This window comes from Panthera pardus, unplaced genomic scaffold (assembly GCF_024362965.1).
Source record: "Panthera pardus isolate Hobbes unplaced genomic scaffold, ASM2436296v1 HiC_scaffold_22, whole genome shotgun sequence".
NCBI classification, from domain to species: Eukaryota; Metazoa; Chordata; class Mammalia; order Carnivora; family Felidae; genus Panthera; species Panthera pardus.
In genome coordinates, this window is record NW_026526788.1 from 5,860,330 (window position 1) to 5,877,266 (window position 16,937).

The window sequence follows — 16,937 nt, forward strand, 5'->3', positions numbered from 1 at the left end:
CCTTCCCATGGAGTCCATCCCAGTCCGGTCCAGAATGGCTGAGCTTAGATCAAGGGTTCCCAAGAGTTATGAGCTGAATCGTGTCCCCCCAAATTCATGTGTTCAGTCCCAATCCCCAGGACCTCAGAATGTGACTAGACCTGGAGATAGTCTTTATTTTTTTAATGTTTATTTTTGAGAGAGAGAGAGAGAGAGAAAGAGAGAGCAGGGGAGGGGCAGAGAGAGAGGGAGAGAATCCCAAGCAGACTCCAAGCTGTTGGCACAGAGCCCGACACAGGGCTCGAACCCACGAAGCATGCGATCATGACCTGAGCCTAAATCAAGAGTCAGAACCACCCAGGCACCCCAGGAGACAGAATCTTTAAAGAGGTGAGTGAGGTAAAACAAGGCCTTGTGGGTGGACCCTAATCCAATATGAGTGGGGTCCTTATGAGAAGAGATTAGGACACAGACGCACAGGGGCACGACCATGGGAAGACACATAGAGAACACGGCCATCTGCAAGGCGAGGAGAGAGGCCCAGGAGGAGCTGAGTCTGCCGCCACCCTGACCTCCAGAACCACGAGAAAATTAATTTCTGTGGCTTGAGCTGCCCCATCTGTGGTGTTCCATGGCTGTCCTGGCAAACAAAGGCACCAGGTAACATATTTCAGGCTCATCACGCTAGAGGAAACCTGGCCGCGAGTCTGTTCCCAAATCTCCCCCAGTTTCCCCCAAAATTATACGGAGAAAAGAGATGTGCCCACTCAGAACAGACCCCCTGAGCCACCTCAGCCAACAACATTTTGGCCTCTGAGAATCAGGAATCAGGTGAGTTGGGAAAGATCATGAGAAGACTCGAATTTTCTATCAAGTTGTTGATGAGGGCGGTTGTGGTGGTAAAAGGAGAAAAGGGCATGGGATGTTTCAGTAAAGAAAAAAACCACAGGGTGCCTAGCTGGCTCAGTCTATAGAGCACGTGACTCTTGATCCCAGTGCTGTGGGTTCGAGCCCCATGTTGGGTGTAGAGATTACTTTTACAAAATAAAATAAAATCTTTAAAAAAAAAAAAAATCACGGCATGCTGACAGATCTCTGAGCAATCTCGGCCTTCGTGACTGAACAATAAAAATTGAACATTCTGAACAATAAAAATTGAACATTTTGAACAATAGCTTCACTGATATTTGTCAGTTTCTTCTTCTATAAACGGCAGTTTTCACAGGTAACTCTGTGAACAAATGGGTTTCGTGCTAACCAGCATACCCGAGTCTCTAGGAATTTAGCCCAGGTCTGATTTTTCATCCCCTAGTCTAGCAGCCACAAGACAGGCCACTTGTCTTCCCTGCTAAGGTGGAAGAAGAAGATAAAAGGATTTATTACCTGAACATTCCAGAACCTTCCAAACAAATCTGTTCCATCTTTCCCCCTAAGAGGTGGACCCACATTCTGAGAGCTGAGGAGTATATTTTCCTCCCAGACCAGCTTGTCCATCTTGGCTTAGGTCACACAGTGAACCCTTATCAAATACAATCTGCTAACCGACAGAATAGGAAATTTCTAGATCAGCACACTAGCTGCAAGTTGGAAACCCAAAGACTGAAGTGAGTCTGCATCATTTGTCACTAGAGCTCCACTGTCACGCTGCAGGCATCTGCTTCTCCGAGCCTCTCACTGGCAGACCTCTGACTGGATAAGGGCTGGGACACGGTCAGCACTTGGGGGACGGGTGCAGAGGAGAATCACAGGCAGCACGGTGCACCGTGATGTGAACTCACAGAGGGAGCCCCATGCTCTCCACAGATGGAGGCATCTGAGGCCAGGGTGCCACATGTGGGCCAGATTCTGGCCCCCTGGGCCTTTCCACGGGAAACCTACGCAGGCCACAGTGTGCATGAGCGACCTTGAAGGGCACAGCCCTGGGGCAGCATCAACCGCTATTAATTCCATTGCAAGGGTAACGGAATGTTGAAAAGTGACACTCCGGGTACCACGCTGCTTCCGCGGTGAAATTCCAAAGCAAGAAGAGGTGTTCACAGGAGACGGTCAAGATCCGCAGTCTTGAATCCTCCTGCTGCCAAAAAGCATAAAAAAAAATCAGCTTGTTGAGGGACAGGACTTTTAAGAAAAGAGTTTCTGACAGAAGTATCTTTGAAGAAAGCTGTGCTCCTTGAAGGTCAGGAGGGGGCCTACCCACTCACCCCAAATATGTGGGGGGGTTTCCAGGAAGCTACATAGAGAGCTTACCACGTGACTGCCTCCAGCTGAGGGCAGAAAAGGCTGGAGCCCTTTCCCAGCCCGGAAATCCAGAGGAAGAAGGTCAGAATGCAGGGGGCCAAATAAAGGCCCCACAGATGTCAGGCCTTGTCCCTGGAACCCATAGATGTGATCTTATTTGGACAAAGAGTCTTTGCAGATATGATTAGATGAAGGCCCCTGAGATGGAGAAGTGACCCTAGATCATCCAGATGAGCCATGAAGTCAAGTACATGTATCTTTAAAAGAAGGAGACCCAGGCAGCTTTAAGCACACGCGGAGAGAAGGCAATGTGAGCAGCGAGGCAGAGACGACCCATGGGGCCCGTGGGCCTTGGAACGCCAGAAGCCCCCACCAAGCGGGAAGAGGCAAAGAGCACGTTGTCCCTGCGAGCCTCCAGGGGGAGCTCGGCCTTCCTGACACTCGATTTCAGCCCCCGTAAAACTGACTGCAGACGTGTGTCCTCAGGACTGGGAGAGAGTCCATTTCTTTTCTTTTAAGCCATCAAGTTTGTGGTGACTCATTTCAGCAACCACAGGGAACCAACACGCAGGTGGCTCCTGCTTGGGTGGAGGGACCAGCAGCGAGCCCTTGGGTTGGGGTCACCTCCATTCCAGAGATTGTCAGGGCAGGCGCTGTGCGAAGCAGGTGAGAGCCAGATGGGGGGGGGGGGGGGCCATTCGGGGAGGGAGCCACGCGGGGCCTGACCAACGGGACTGTCTGGAGGGCCAGAGACCCCAGCAGCAAGGAGCTGGCGGTAAACCCCAGGGATGGAGGAGAAAGTCACAAGTGACCACCCAGAAGAGGGAGACCTCCACCTGGCTGAGGAGGCCGGGCCCTTAGAACAGCCTCAACGGGAGAAAAGTCAGCTCAGAGCCCCCACCCGCCCCCCCACCACTCCGCCACTCAAGAGCTGCCTTCTCTTGTCCACTCCTTCCCCCACCCAGCTCCCACCTTGGGTGGGCACGGGGGGGGGGGGGGGGACAGAAGGAGAGGGGGGCACGAGTCCAGCAGCGAAGCCCCCTTTCCCACGCAGCCTTCCAGCCCTAAACAAGCAAAGCTGGAGCAGAGAGAATGAGATGTCAAAGTTTACAGTTTTGACTAATATCTTGGCCTGGACATTCAAATTCCAAATCGAGACTGTTTTCCATTTCGAGCGACCTTAGGACAGACTATTTCCTAAGAGGAGCAGAGAAGTCAGCGCCTGCCAGCGTTTTCATCCAGGGCCAGGGAACATTCATCCCGCTGAATACACTTTAAAGGGGAAGGAGAAAGCAAAAAGCAAAGCTGCATTCCAGTGACCCCGCAGGCCCTGTTTGTTCAGCAGACGAGTTAGTGGCAAAGGCTGGTGAAAACATCTCAGTGGAACTGAGAATAGCTGAGTTCCCGTGAAAGGAAAAAATGCAAATTTGTTTTCGGTATCACTTTTAAGCTTCCTGAGCGGAGCCCTTGGCCTGGACTGACTCTCATTGACGTCAGCCCGAGGTCGCCATATCGGAGCAGCTGTTTGCTTGTTCCCTCACCCTCGGCCCCTGGTGCAGAAAACACACTGCTTTTGTTTCACGGGAGATTAAAAACATTTGCTGCTGCGTCCATAATTCACGACCCCTGCTATCACCGGGACCAGGAATGCTGAACGAGAAACACCCAGCACCCCCGCCCCGCCCCTCAAAAGCAGGGAGGGTGGGAAACCCGTGGAGAGATGCCAGGGACAGGATTATGCATCAGCCGGGACCCAGCCCAGACCCCGGTCACTGCCTCCCTTCCCATGGTCCTGGAACAAGAGAGAATGGATCGATAGCACACGTCCGGGGCTCTTATGAACCATTCAAAACATGGCCACGTGCGTGAAGCCGTGTGTCCTCCGACATCCTGTGAGGGAGTCGGGCCACAGGTGGCACAGCCCAGGCTGAACGCCCCTTGCCTCCGGTCGGTCTCATGGCAAAGCAGCAGCAAACCAAGATGAGGAAACAAGATGACCGGCTCCCTGCCTCCTCCCAGGGTTGTCTCAGGGCTGCTGCTGACGGCAGCAATGCTGGCCATGGTGCGGCCCTCCCTGGACCTGCGGCCAAACCCTGATGCTACCTGGGACCTTCCGGTTCCTCCAGGCATCCTGGGCGAGCCTCCGGCAGGCAAAGCCCAACTGAGACGGCTCCTTCAGAACAGCTGGTTCTCTTCCAGAAATCCTGATCACTTGTCAAGCTGGTCGATAATTCCATCCCCTACCACAGGGCTGCTCAGATACATCCCTTAGGTAACTGTTGTTTGGAACCTCCCTCAAAATGCAAGGCAACAGAAGCCAGTGGATTCTTTACACGGTTCGTTCGTTCAGTCCCAGGATAGAACCATCTTCCCTGACTCGGCCAGTCGTTTGGATGTGAGGGGGGTGGAAACGGGGGCCGGGGAGGGCTGGTGTGCACCGTCCCACCCCTCGGTGGTCTCCAGATCCCCTCAGTAGGGGCCTGGGCGACGGTGGCTGTGCCTCGGAGGTAACCCCCACTCCACCACTCCTCTGAATTCAGAGCCTTCAGGGAGCAGGCTGGGCACCAGGGGACCTGCATGTGAATGCTCCTCGCTGTCGCTTGTCCCAGACATAGCGACAGCTGTCTGTGCCAAGCTCCGGCTAATGCTGCGAATCTCCCGCTGCCACCTTCCATCCTGCCTCTCCCGGGGGGGGGGCCTTCCCTGCGCCTCCCACCCCAAGGCTGGCTGGGGCCCCTCCGCTGAGATCCCTGACCACGGCATGCTGCGGTGGGCCGGCAGCCACGAGAGGGTGGGGACGGCGCTCCACCTACACCCCGTCTCCCATCGCGGAAAATGCAACACGAAATGTGCCGACTGCCTACGGTCGGGATGTTGTTGTTGCTCCTGCCGCTGTTATTATTTATCAGTGAGTAATGATAGTTCAACACGCTTCCCTTTCTGGAGTCCGAGTAAGCCTGTAAGGGTGTGTGGACTCACATCACTGACTGCTCAGAACTGGGGGGATGTTTCTGGAGGAAGGCAGACGGTGGGGGGAGAAAAGAGTCATCTTGCCTCTGCTACTTTTAGCCAATCTCTTATTCACAGTTGTGAACTTTTACTTAACTATGGATGAAACAAGAACTTTTTTCAAAGGCTGACAAATGCATACCAGGTGACCAAAGCGAAGTCTGAGCGCGGAGCCAGAATGGGCCTGGGTTGTCAACTGCACACGGCCCACACAGAAGCAGAGGGATGGGGACACCAACAGAAAGGGACCGGGGGAGAGCTCGTCTCCCCGAATGGCTAAATGCTGTTGAAATAACATGAGCAGAACAGTAAGATGAGGTTCAGGGTTGGCACGGTAAAGACAAGGCGCCATCATTCTCCCAACAAACAGTTACTGAGTCACTGCCATGTGCCAGCTTCCAGAGTTGTAAATGGATGTGCTCGCTGTCCCCCAGGACCTCCCAGCCTCCAGGAGAGAGACACTGTCACACAAGGCTGAGCAAATGCTATAAAGCCAGGTCCTCGGGAGAAACCATGAGAGCCGAAAACGGATACTGCGTATAGCATGGTGATAACAGCTGAACTCCAACATCAGACAGACCCGGGCCAAATCCTGGGTCCAAACCTTACTAGCTCTGGGACTTTGGCCAAGTTACTTAACCTCTCTCAACCTGGGTGCGCCCCTTGAAAATGCGACTATCAGGGCTTGCCTCATAGGGTTGTTAGAAAAAGATTAAATAGAACATACAGCAGAGCGGCCAGCCTCGTCCGCGGCTCAAAGAAAATACTAGTCCGGTTGGCTCTTGTTCTCATTAACCGTCTGACGAAGAGCAGGTTCCACCGAGGAGGTAAGATTCGAGATGCATCCTGAAGGGATTTCACTTATAAAAAAAAGAGGTTGGGGATTTGGCGAAAAGGAAGCATCGTTTACAAAGATACAGACACATAAAGTTGCACAGCATGTTTGGAAACCAGCAAGGAGTTCAAAGTTGCTGGCCTGAGGGGCGCACGGGAGGGAGAGGCCAAATAAGCGGGTTTGATCCCTGCTAGGAAATTTGGACTTTATCCCGTGGGTGACTGGTCAAGTGATGATGGGTTTTGGAATCAAAGAAGTGAATTCTATCCCACCACACTTCGGGGCAGGCACGGGTTCCTCTTCGGTTATATGAGGACGGTAACATCCACCCCCGAGGGCTGCTGAATGGTTTACATCAAGGTTCAGAAAACTTTTTCTGTAAAGAGGCAGACAGTAAATATTTTAGGATCGGCAGACCACACAGTTTCTGCTGCAACTACTCAACCCTGCCATTGTTGCATGAACGCAGCCATTCACAATCCATACAGCAGTGAGTATGATAGAATTCCAATAAAACTTTATTTATAAACCAGGCACTGAGCAACATTTGGCTGCAGGCAGTAGAAAACAAAACTAAAATCCCTAGCACAGCGCCTTGGAGTTCCTGCTTTCTACCCCCTTCCTCCTTTCCACATGCCAACAGGGGACATTCTTCCTAGATCCTTATATCACGTCCAGTGGTTTCAAGGCATTGCTCAACGATTTGAAGATTACAGTGAGTTTCCCCTGATCTCAGCTCCAGAGACTGCGATGCATAAAGATATTTGTTCAACAGAGTGAGAACGGCTTTGCCAGGAGCACTGAGTGAGTAGTCAATCAGGCAGTCAGTCTGAAAGCACTCATTATGCATGCGGTGCTTTGCCCTGCAGTAGAGACGTGAGGGGCACGGAGGCCAGATCCTCACGAATAGAACGCCGTCTGGTGAGAAATTCCCACGTCCCTGTTGCCTGAGTTCCAGTCACAGTTTTACACAGTTTTAGTTGCGTGCAATTTCTTGAAAGTCACATTTTCCATTTCTTAATCTGTACAACGAAGAAATTCAACTAAGTGGCAGTGTGATTCTGTGTGCGCAACAGAGGCATTCTGGGAGTTGGGGAGGGCTTCCTGGAACCATCTTGAGGGAAGCCATGCCCACGGGCTGGCCTTCTGGGGTCAGGCTGGCATTCCTTGGGGGGGTGGGACGACATGAAACCTGGCAGGAGGGGACAACCAGCGACCAGTGCATGAACATCAGTGCCTGGAGGGAGGGGGCCGGGAGGGAGATGCAATAAAATGGCAGAAATGGGTGGGGCCGGTTCAGTGAAGACTCTGGGTATTTTTGCTGTATTAGAAGTAGACTTTCTGGCACATAGTGTAGATCAGGAGTCAAACACTCCATGCCTGCAGGGGCTGGAGAGGTAGAAGTGAATCAAGTGGGTAGGATGTGACCAGAGGGAGCCATGGGGATGGGGATGGGAATGGGGCACACTGGTGAGGGCATGCCCTGTCTTAGAGGGGTGCTAGAGCTGGGCTGCAGACGACTGCTTCCACGTGGTCTTAAGGGCCCAGCATAGCAGATCTGGTTTTTTAAAGAATGTCAGAAATTTAGTACTCGCTTTGGCAACGCATACACTAAAACTGGAACGATCTAGAGAAGATTGGCCTGGCCCTGTGCAGTGATGATCTGCAAACTCACGAAGTGTTCCAGGTTTTTAAAGACCCCGAGTAGCCAGAGCAATTTTGAAAAAGAAAAGCAAAGCTGGAGGCATCACAATTCCAGACTTCAAGCTATATTACAAAGCTGTTGCAATCGAAACGGTATGGTACTGACACAAGATACATAGGTCAATGGTACAGAATAGAGAACCCAGAAATAAACCCGCAGTTATGTGGCCAGTTAATCTCTGACAAAACAGGAAAGAATATCCAATGGGAAGGAGCCTCTCCAACAAATGGTGTCGGGGAACACTGGACAGCTGCGTGCAACAGAATGAAGCTGGACCACTTGCTGACATCATACACACAAAAATAAAAGCAGTAATGTCTCTGACGTCAGCCAGAGCAACATTTTTCTAGGCGTGTCTCCTGAGGCAAGGGAAATAAAAGCACAAATAAACTATTGGGACTACATCAAAGTGAAAAGCTTCTGCACAGCAAAGGAAGCCATCAACACAACTAAAAAGCAACCTGCTGAATGAGAGATCTTCAAATGACATAACCGATAAAGGGTTAGTATCCAAAATATATAAAGAACGAATACAATTCAACACTCAGAAAACAAATAATCCAGTTAAATATGGGCAAGAAATGAATGGATATTTGTTCAAACAAGACATCAAGATGGCCAACAGACGTGTGAAAAGATGCTCCACATCACTCATCATCAGGGAAATGCATATCAAAACTACAATGAGATATCAGCTCACACCTATCAGAATGGCTAAAATTAAACACACGCACACACACACACACACACACACACACACACACACACAAAACAAGTATTGGTGAAGATGTGGAAAGCCACTATGGGAAACAGTATGGAGCTTCCTCAAAAAGTTAAAAATGGAATTACCCTATGAACTAATAAACACTAATTCAAAGGGATACAGGCACCCCTAAGCTTATAGCAGCATTATTTACAATAGTCAAGTTACGGAAGGAGCCCAAAGTGTTCTTTCAATAGATGAGCAGATAAAGAAGATGTGGCATATATATATACAACGGAGTATTTTTCAGCCATAAAGAAGAATGAAATCTTGCCATTTGCAACAACATGGATGGACCTAGAGAACATCACGCTAAGTGAAATAAGTCAGAGAAACACAAATACCATATGATTTCGCTCATATGTGGAATTTAAGAAACAAAACCAGTGAGTAAAGGAAAAAAGAGAAACAAATCAAGAAACAGACTCTTAACTATAGAAAACGAACTGATGGTTACCAGAGGGGGCGGGGGATGGGGGAAATAGGTGACGGGGATTAAGGAGGGCACTTGTGAGCACAGGGCGATGTGAGGAATTGTGGAATCACCATATTGCACACCTGAAACTAATGTAACACTATGTTAACTACCCTGGAATTAAAATTTAAAAAGGAGGTCAGACATTTAGATTTGTATGTAGAAGCTCCTGGTTTCAAAAACTGACTGATTTTTTAAAAAATCAACATCATGCCAGCTAAACAAAACATAGCTGGTTAGATTCTGCCCAAGTTGCCAGTTTGTGACCTTGAGTGTAGATGGTGAGACTGATTTCAGAAAGAGCTGTGGACAGCCTGCAGAGTTCGTGAGCAAAGCTAAATCCAGTCCCAGCCTCTGCAAACAGAGCCCCCTTCAGCATTAGACCAAACTGCAAGCTTCATCTGGAACTAGAGTTAAATTCGGATTTTAAATAAACAAGGGAATACTTTTTTTTAGCGTAAGTATATCTTAAACATTGCATGGGACATACTCATACTAAAAAGAAAATATCCGTGGTTTATCTGAAACTCAATTCAAATTTAACCGGGCATCTTGCATTTTTGTTTGGTAAACCTGGCCACTCTCCCTGGAGCCCTACACCAGGCCCCAGTGGGGTCACAGTCTCCCAGCTCCTCCCAGGGGCGGGCTCTACTCTCAAGGACATAGGGACACAGTCCACAGTGCAGATTTTAGAGGAAAAGGGAACCAAGGCAAATATTTGAGCACCTGAACGCCACGGTCACATATGAGGTGATCTATACATACTCACATACATACTACTTTGATGTCAAAGGATGGATATTCTAGAACTATCTCGGCCCCTCTCCAGTTATGTTCTTGGCCCTTTGTGGTTTCCTCGTTTCTTATATGGAGAAGGGAATTCCTATCTCACAGGATTATCACATGGATTAAATGGAAGAAACATAAAAGTGTTATCACACAGCGTCTGACACAAGGCAGACGCACAACAAACGTTTATTGTGTGTTAAATGAAATTCTTCAACCCCAGAATGACTGCATTCCCACCGTTCCTGTCACCACACCAAGACCCATCTATGGAGGGTCCCAAGAAGCTGGGACAGGGGCAACATGTGATTCCACCATCATGCACAATGTCTCTGGGAACTGGGTGTCGGCCGGGGTGCCGTTCAGGGGAACAATGAGAGCCCTGGCTTTCTACACTTTAGGGGCTGGAGGCCAAGCGTACAGAATGCTTCTTTTTTTATTGAGATATATTCGACATACAATATTGTGTACGGTTAAGGTATACAACACGCTGATTTGATATTCCTACATATTGTAATGTGATCGCCATTGTATTTAGCACCTCCATCATGTCACATAATTATGTTTTGGTTTTTTGTGGTAAGAACAATTAAGATATAATCTCTTAGAAAGTCTGATAAATACAATATTGCTGCCTATAGTCACTGTACTATTAGATACCCAGGACTTATTTATCTGCTAGTAGTAACCTCGCTCCTATTCCCCCGCCTCACCCCAACCCCTGGGAACCAAATTTCACTCTATTTGCAGGAGTTTGGCGTTCTTAGATTCCACATATAAGTGATATTATACAGTAGGTGTCTTTCTCTGACTTATCTCACTCCACATAATGTCCTCGAGATCCATCCATGTTGTCTCAAATGGTAAGATTTCCTCCTCTCTCATGGATGAATAATATTTGTGTGTGTGTGTGTGTGTGTGTGTGTGCATGTGTGTGCTCTTTATCCACTCGTCTGTTGACAGGCACATAGCTTGTTTCCATACCTTGACTATTGTTAATAATATTACAATCAACATGGGGAGTGTATACACCTGTTCAATATGCTGTTTTCATTTCTTTGGGGTATATACCCAGAGATGGAACTGTTGAATCATTCTGGTTTTTTAATTTATTTTTGAGGAATCTCCACAGTGATTGCACTGATTTACATTCCCACCAACAGTGCCCAAGGGTTCCCTTTTCTCCACATCCTCACCAGTACTTGTCCCCTCTTGTCTTCTTAACACTAGCCGTCCTAATAGGGGTGAGGTGGTATCTCTTTGTGGTTTTGATTTGCTTCCCTGATGAAGAATGATGTTGAGCATCTTTTCACGTACCCATCGACCATTTGGATGTCTTCTTTGGTAAAATATCTCTTTAGTTCCTCTGCCTATTTTTTAAATCATATCGTTTAGGGGATTTTTTTGTCACTGAGTTGTATGAATTCTTTATACATTTTGGATATATCAGAGACATGGGTTGCAAACATCGTCTGCCATTCTACAAGTTGTCTTTCCATGTTGTCGATTGTTTCTTTTGCCGTGCAGAAGCTTTTAAGTTTGAGGCAGTCCTACTTGTTGATTTTTGCTTTTTTTTTTTTTTTTGTATTTGTGCATATCCAAAAAAGTATTGGCAAGATCAATGTCAAGGAGTTTCTCCCCTATGTTTTCTTCCAGGAATCTTACAGTTTTGGGTCTTCTGATCCATTTCAAGTTAATTTCTGTGCGGAGTGGAAGACGGAAGTCCAATTTCATCTTTCTGCATGTGTTTATCCAGTATTCCCAACACCACCTGTTGAAGACGATCCTTTCCCCATTGGGTGTTCTTGGCTCCCTCATCAAATGTTAGTTGACCACATATGTGAGGGTTTACTTCTGAGCTCAGAATCCTTCTTTTTAATTCGTGCTTTGCCACTGTTCCTCAGCACCATGGCATCCGCTGCAGGTAGTGTGGAGACGGTTTCCATGCACTCAGAGTGTTCTTTGAGGGCCTCAGAGAAACCCAGGAGTAGCTCCAACCACCCTCCCAGCTCTTGAAAGCCACCCTTGAACACAGAACAGCTGGGAAGGCCTTTGAACATTCCAAGGCCAGAGACAGAACTTGGAACTCAAAGCTCTTCATTTTATCTGAGTCCTTCCCCAGAGTGCTTAGTGGGTGACAAAGGATGTCTGTGCATATGACACAGAGGTGTTGCTGCCACATGTTTATACTACACACACACACACACACACACACACACACACACACTTAACGATCTCTGAGGGATTTCATTTTAATCTGCTTTGGAACTAAAGTTATGGTATTAGTCTGGCGGGGCTGTGGCTTAGTCCATTCGGGCTGTTATAACAAAAGTACCATAGACTAGGAGGCTTATTAACCACAAACATTTATTTCCCACAGTTCTGGAAGCTGGGAAATCCAAGATCAAGGCACCAGTAGACTCAGTGTCTGGTGAAAGTCTGCCTCCCAGTTCACAGATGGTGCCTTCTTACTCGGTCTTCACAGGGTAAAAAAAAAAAAAAAAAAAAAAAAAGTGAGAGAGCTCTGTGGGGTCTCTTCTGTAAGGCACTAAACCTATTCATGAGGGCTCCACTCTCTTAACCAGATCACCTCCCCAAAGCCCCACTTTCTACCACCATCCCATTGAGGGTTAGGTTTTTAACATATGAATTTGGGGGGCCCAGGGTAGGGGTGGGGGGTGGAACACAAACATGCAGGCAGTCCACAGCACCGGCTGACCTCTAAGACTTCAAATTCCTGTAAAGGGAAGTAGTCTTTTCATTTCATGGTTAAACATAAGGCTTAAATACTTTAATACTCTTTTCCTGTGGAACTCAACTTCATGGTAGCTCTAAGATAATAATTACACTTGGTATCTGTCTCTGTGTTTTGGGACACCTTGATGTAGTCAAGTTCACCACACTCATACCAGGAGGACCCCCACCCCCCTCAACCCCCCCCCCCCCAGCCTCCTTGTCCAAAGAAAGGAAATGCCAGAACTCTGAAAACTAGGGTCAAGTCTAGATTTCTAGAAGCCTGACTGGAGGGAAGGGGTGTCTCTGAGACCCCCAGGATCAGCCGTACTGACCCCTGCCAAGCATACCCGCCAGGAGGGGGAAGGGCACAGGAGCCCAAAGGGGCATGATGGAAATCGAGTTCTCTCTGCAAGGCCATCATCGCCCAGGAGATGAGCCATCCCTGCTCTGTGCTGGATGGCCTGATGAACAGAGTGCAGGTAACGGACTTGATTTCCCTCATTGATATTCTTGAGGGGGTGTTACGGACCCATTAAAGACACATCCCGGTGCTTGATGGAAATGAGCAAAGCTACAGAGAACTGGACTTAAGCTGAGGGCTGGTAGGTTTCGGTTTCTTCCTCCTGTTATTTCCTCCCTCTTTCCACAGATGGTTCTTGGGTCTTGAGCACCTCATCCTAGATGCCGGGACCAAAATGACCAAAACAAAGGGGCCACTCTCAGAGCACTCGTTCACTGGGCCACAGAGTCCCCCAAAATAATCCCACCGCCTGTAATCCTGGGCCAGCTGCCCGCATGCAGAGGGCCTCGAGGAGCCAGTCCTGTACCCCAAGCAACTGGAAAGGAGGATCACATGTCATCCACCAGCTGCCGCTCAGGCGGACGGACGAGATGCCTTCCCAGAACTCGGGAAGTCCTCTGATTCGTTAAAGTGAGTAGAACCACAGGTCCTTGAGGTGGACGTGTTCTAGAAGTCGGTGAGGCCAGAAAACTGAGGACACCAGCTGGGAGCCAGGCCTCCCCACTCTCCCTCGGAGCAGACCAGCATCCCAGACCCTCTATCGAAACAAAGTCCATTTTCCCTGCCTAGCAATTTAATTTATGAGGTTTTTTTTTGTTTTTTTTTTTTTAATGGGAATGAGGTGGAGCTGAATGCACACTGAAATGTGCAAACTGCTGCAACAGCTGAGAAACACTAATCTCCCTCCAGCATCTCCAGCGCCATTCTCCTAAAACTACCTGCTTCCAGCGAGGTTCCGTGGGTTCATTATTGCCGCCGGGGGAAACCGCACTGATTTACATCCACTTTCATCGGCTGCAACCAGCCACTGTCAGCCCTGCAGGAACAGGCTTGGGTTAACCTGTTGGCCCCTCTGCAGACAGATGAGAGGGGCGCGGCTTTGCCCCCACCGGCACCGCCTCCCGCCATGCCTCACGCACAGTGACTCAGCCACGGCGATCGGGTTACCTGTCACCTGTACTTCACACATCTGATACTCTTCCCACCTGCCCCTCGCAGCAGCAGCACTGTGAGGCCCCAGGCTCAAGGCCTGCTCTTTAATTTGGCCTGTTTGAAAAGTTCCATCCGTACCCGGTGAGCTCATCAGCTACCATCAAAACTACCTTTCTTCCCCTCTGAGTACCGGGCTTTTTATAACGGCTGGCTCCAAAGGTAATTTCAAAATCCGGCCGGCTCGTGCAGAAGCCAGCGCAGCCTGTGAGACCGGAGGCCAGGCCCACATGTGAAGGCAGGGTGAGTTACAAAGCAGAATCCCCTCCTTTTAGGGAAAGCAGAGCGAAGGACTGCTCCGTAGGACTGGCCCCCTGGGGCTCTGAAGACCTGAGTCCTTGGTTCTCATATTGCACCGGGTTTGAGAGAGCCGGTTGGCTGTTGGACCCCCTGCGTGCGGAACGGGGCACCTCCTAGGTCTCAGAAAAGGAAGTCTGTAATCCATACGTTGATATGCAAATGTGTGTTTACCCAGGTGAGGTGCATTGTGGGAGACGCACCTGGGATAGGTTCCCATTCTTCACTTGATCTTGATTCCAGTATTCCTATTTCACTGGGCTACCCAAAACATGGCTTCAAAAGAAAGTTCTGTTTGCACCGCACGGCTGGTCTACAAAAATCTTGCACAGGGCCACGTTTTAACCAAATAACTAATATCATTATGTTTGCATCAGCCTGTGCGGTCATTAGGTGTTTTAGATCATAATAAGGGCACGTCTAGATAGCACTTGTCCTGGAAAATCCTCAGTGGGGCTGAGTATATTTATAAGTATAATAAGTATTTTATTACTCACTGATGACAGGCCAGATGCTACTGCATTTTCTCTATGAAAGTTGCTGAGCAAGTCTGTATGGATAACATACAGTTGCTGAGGGCCCAGGGATTTGTTCTTTCAGAGCCCTTAGCTCCCTCCCTGTGGTTGGCTGTCACAAGCCCTCGAAGGTGGGGTCTGTGCCTCAGTTAGGTTTATATACCTGGGGGTGGGCAGGGGGCCTGGCTCGGTAGGTGCTCAGTAACGGCTGGGGCAGGGGTGAGTGAGTAAAGGTGTTTGTGGATGGGCAAAAGAACAAAGTCTAGCCTGTAGATAGAGCTGGGTCAGGGAGAAAGGCTGCGGCCATGGGTGAACCCCACGAGCTGAGCAGAGTCAGCGGAAGGTGACTGCGGCCTGGTGAGCCATCTGAACTTGCAGAATGGAGTCAAGTATCTGCAGAGGCATTTGGCACCGCACGCGGCGTATTTTATGACCAGTTTATAAGGATCTTCCTGGGAAAAAAAAAAAAAAAGGTTGAGGACTCAGGAAGTGTAAGCAATGAGTCACCTGGTTAGCTAATCGCAGGAGTTACACACACTGGCTTCAGGATAAAGTCCATTCAGGTGTTGTTCAGCGCCCCCACAGCCACCGCAGAGGCCCGCTGCTGGGCCCGAGCCCCTCACCGATGTGCACTTCCTTCCAATGCGGCCCTGGTTGCGATCGGGGCCACACACATTCTCAGGTTGCTGACACATCACCGCTGGCTTGTGCCGAGGCTCACAGTGTGACCAGTGCCCAGGCTTCACGGGGTGTGTGACGGCCCCCCGCACTTGGAGAAGCACAGGACGGAGACCCGCCTGCTCTACGGTGGCCCCACCCATCCCCCAGCTGCCAGTACCACCCACTCCCACCCAGGAGTTGCTGACAAATGCCCTGAGCCAAAATGGAGTCCCCTTTGTGGCCTCAACTTTGTGGCTCCATCACATACCCAATCTTAGACATCCCCAAAGGAGTGCTGTCACCTTCTTCGGCTATCGCCCCGGTAAACAAACACAGCTGCCACCGCCCTTACCCCCTGCAGACTGAAACCGCATCCGGGACTCCAGGGCGGCCCTTTTGCCCCTACAAACAGCTCTGCGCACGCGCGCGGAGGCCTACGTCACTCTCACGCATCACCCACAGAGAGGACAGGCGCTCACAGGCGTGGAGACCCCCAGTGCCCCCAATGTTCACTTAGGGCTCTCGGCTACATCATCCTATCGGATCCTTGCTTCCTTCCCAAAGCCCAGGGAGGCTCAGGGTCAGTAAATGACTGAGCCAAATCAAGCTCAGCTCTTCTTTTCGAAAAAGGACATTCAAGAGCGGTCAACCACCCTGGGAAAGGGGAGAAAAGATCTGTATGTCTCTTGGGTCCCTGTCAGGTTTTTCTCTTTGACCATTATTAGCTGTGAAGAGGCCTGTGGACCACAACCAAGGACTTATGCTTCTTTGAACCTCCCTAGGATAATTTGAGGTCTCAACTCAACACATTTATCGAGAGGCTACTATTTGCTATACACCGTGCTAGAAAGTGGGTGGTACAAAAGCAGTTCCTGCCTGAGGAAGCGGAGAGCAGCCAAAGAGCAGTCATGACAACAGAGTGATGGGGGAAGTGACAGAGGTCTGCATGCACTTTAGCGGAGCCCCACTGATTGTGTCTCAAGGAAGAATCTGTCTTGGGAGAAAGCTGTGGTGACATTGAGGGTTTTGCAGGATGAATAGGAGCTTGTCAGATGAGAAGTCAGGAGGTGTCCCTGGCAAAGGGACCCTTACCTATCAAGGCCGCAGGCATGACCAGCATGCAAATGCCAGGGGACAGAAGTTGCTCAGTACTTCTAGATCTCAAGTGGCAAGAAACGGGGCCAGAGATATAAATGGGGCCCAGGCGACGGAACCAACTGTGCATGCCCCGACAGGAGTTTGGGCGTGATGCCCACCGAATCAGGAGTCACAGAGGCATTTCTACAGAGGAGCGTGTGGTCAGAGTCCCACTTCCGTTGATCTGGAGGAAGTGTCAAGGGAGAAGAGACGCAAGCAAGGAGACTAATAGATCAGCCACTGCGTGGTCCAGGCAGGAGAGCTGTGGGCCTGGACGGGGGCGGCCGAGCCG

At 49.7% G+C, this 16,937-nt stretch overlaps 1 long non-coding RNA gene and 1 other non-coding gene across 2 annotated transcripts; one reads left to right on the forward strand and one right to left on the reverse strand.

Moving 5' to 3' along the window:
- The first annotated feature begins 7,652 nt into the window (after positions 1–7,652).
- Positions 7,653–7,754, forward strand: LOC128772588 (U6 spliceosomal RNA). The gene has a single exon (XR_008416765.1). It is a non-coding gene; the product is annotated as a U6 spliceosomal RNA (small nuclear RNA).
- Positions 7,755–12,138: 4,384 nt separating this feature from the next.
- LOC109248887 (uncharacterized) lies at positions 12,139–16,685 on the reverse strand. Its single transcript, XR_008425039.1, has 2 exons — positions 13,766–16,685; positions 12,139–12,267 (listed from the first exon to the last, which is right to left on the reverse strand). It is a non-coding gene; the product is annotated as an uncharacterized LOC109248887 (long non-coding RNA).
- Between the last annotated feature and the right edge of the window lie 252 nt (positions 16,686–16,937).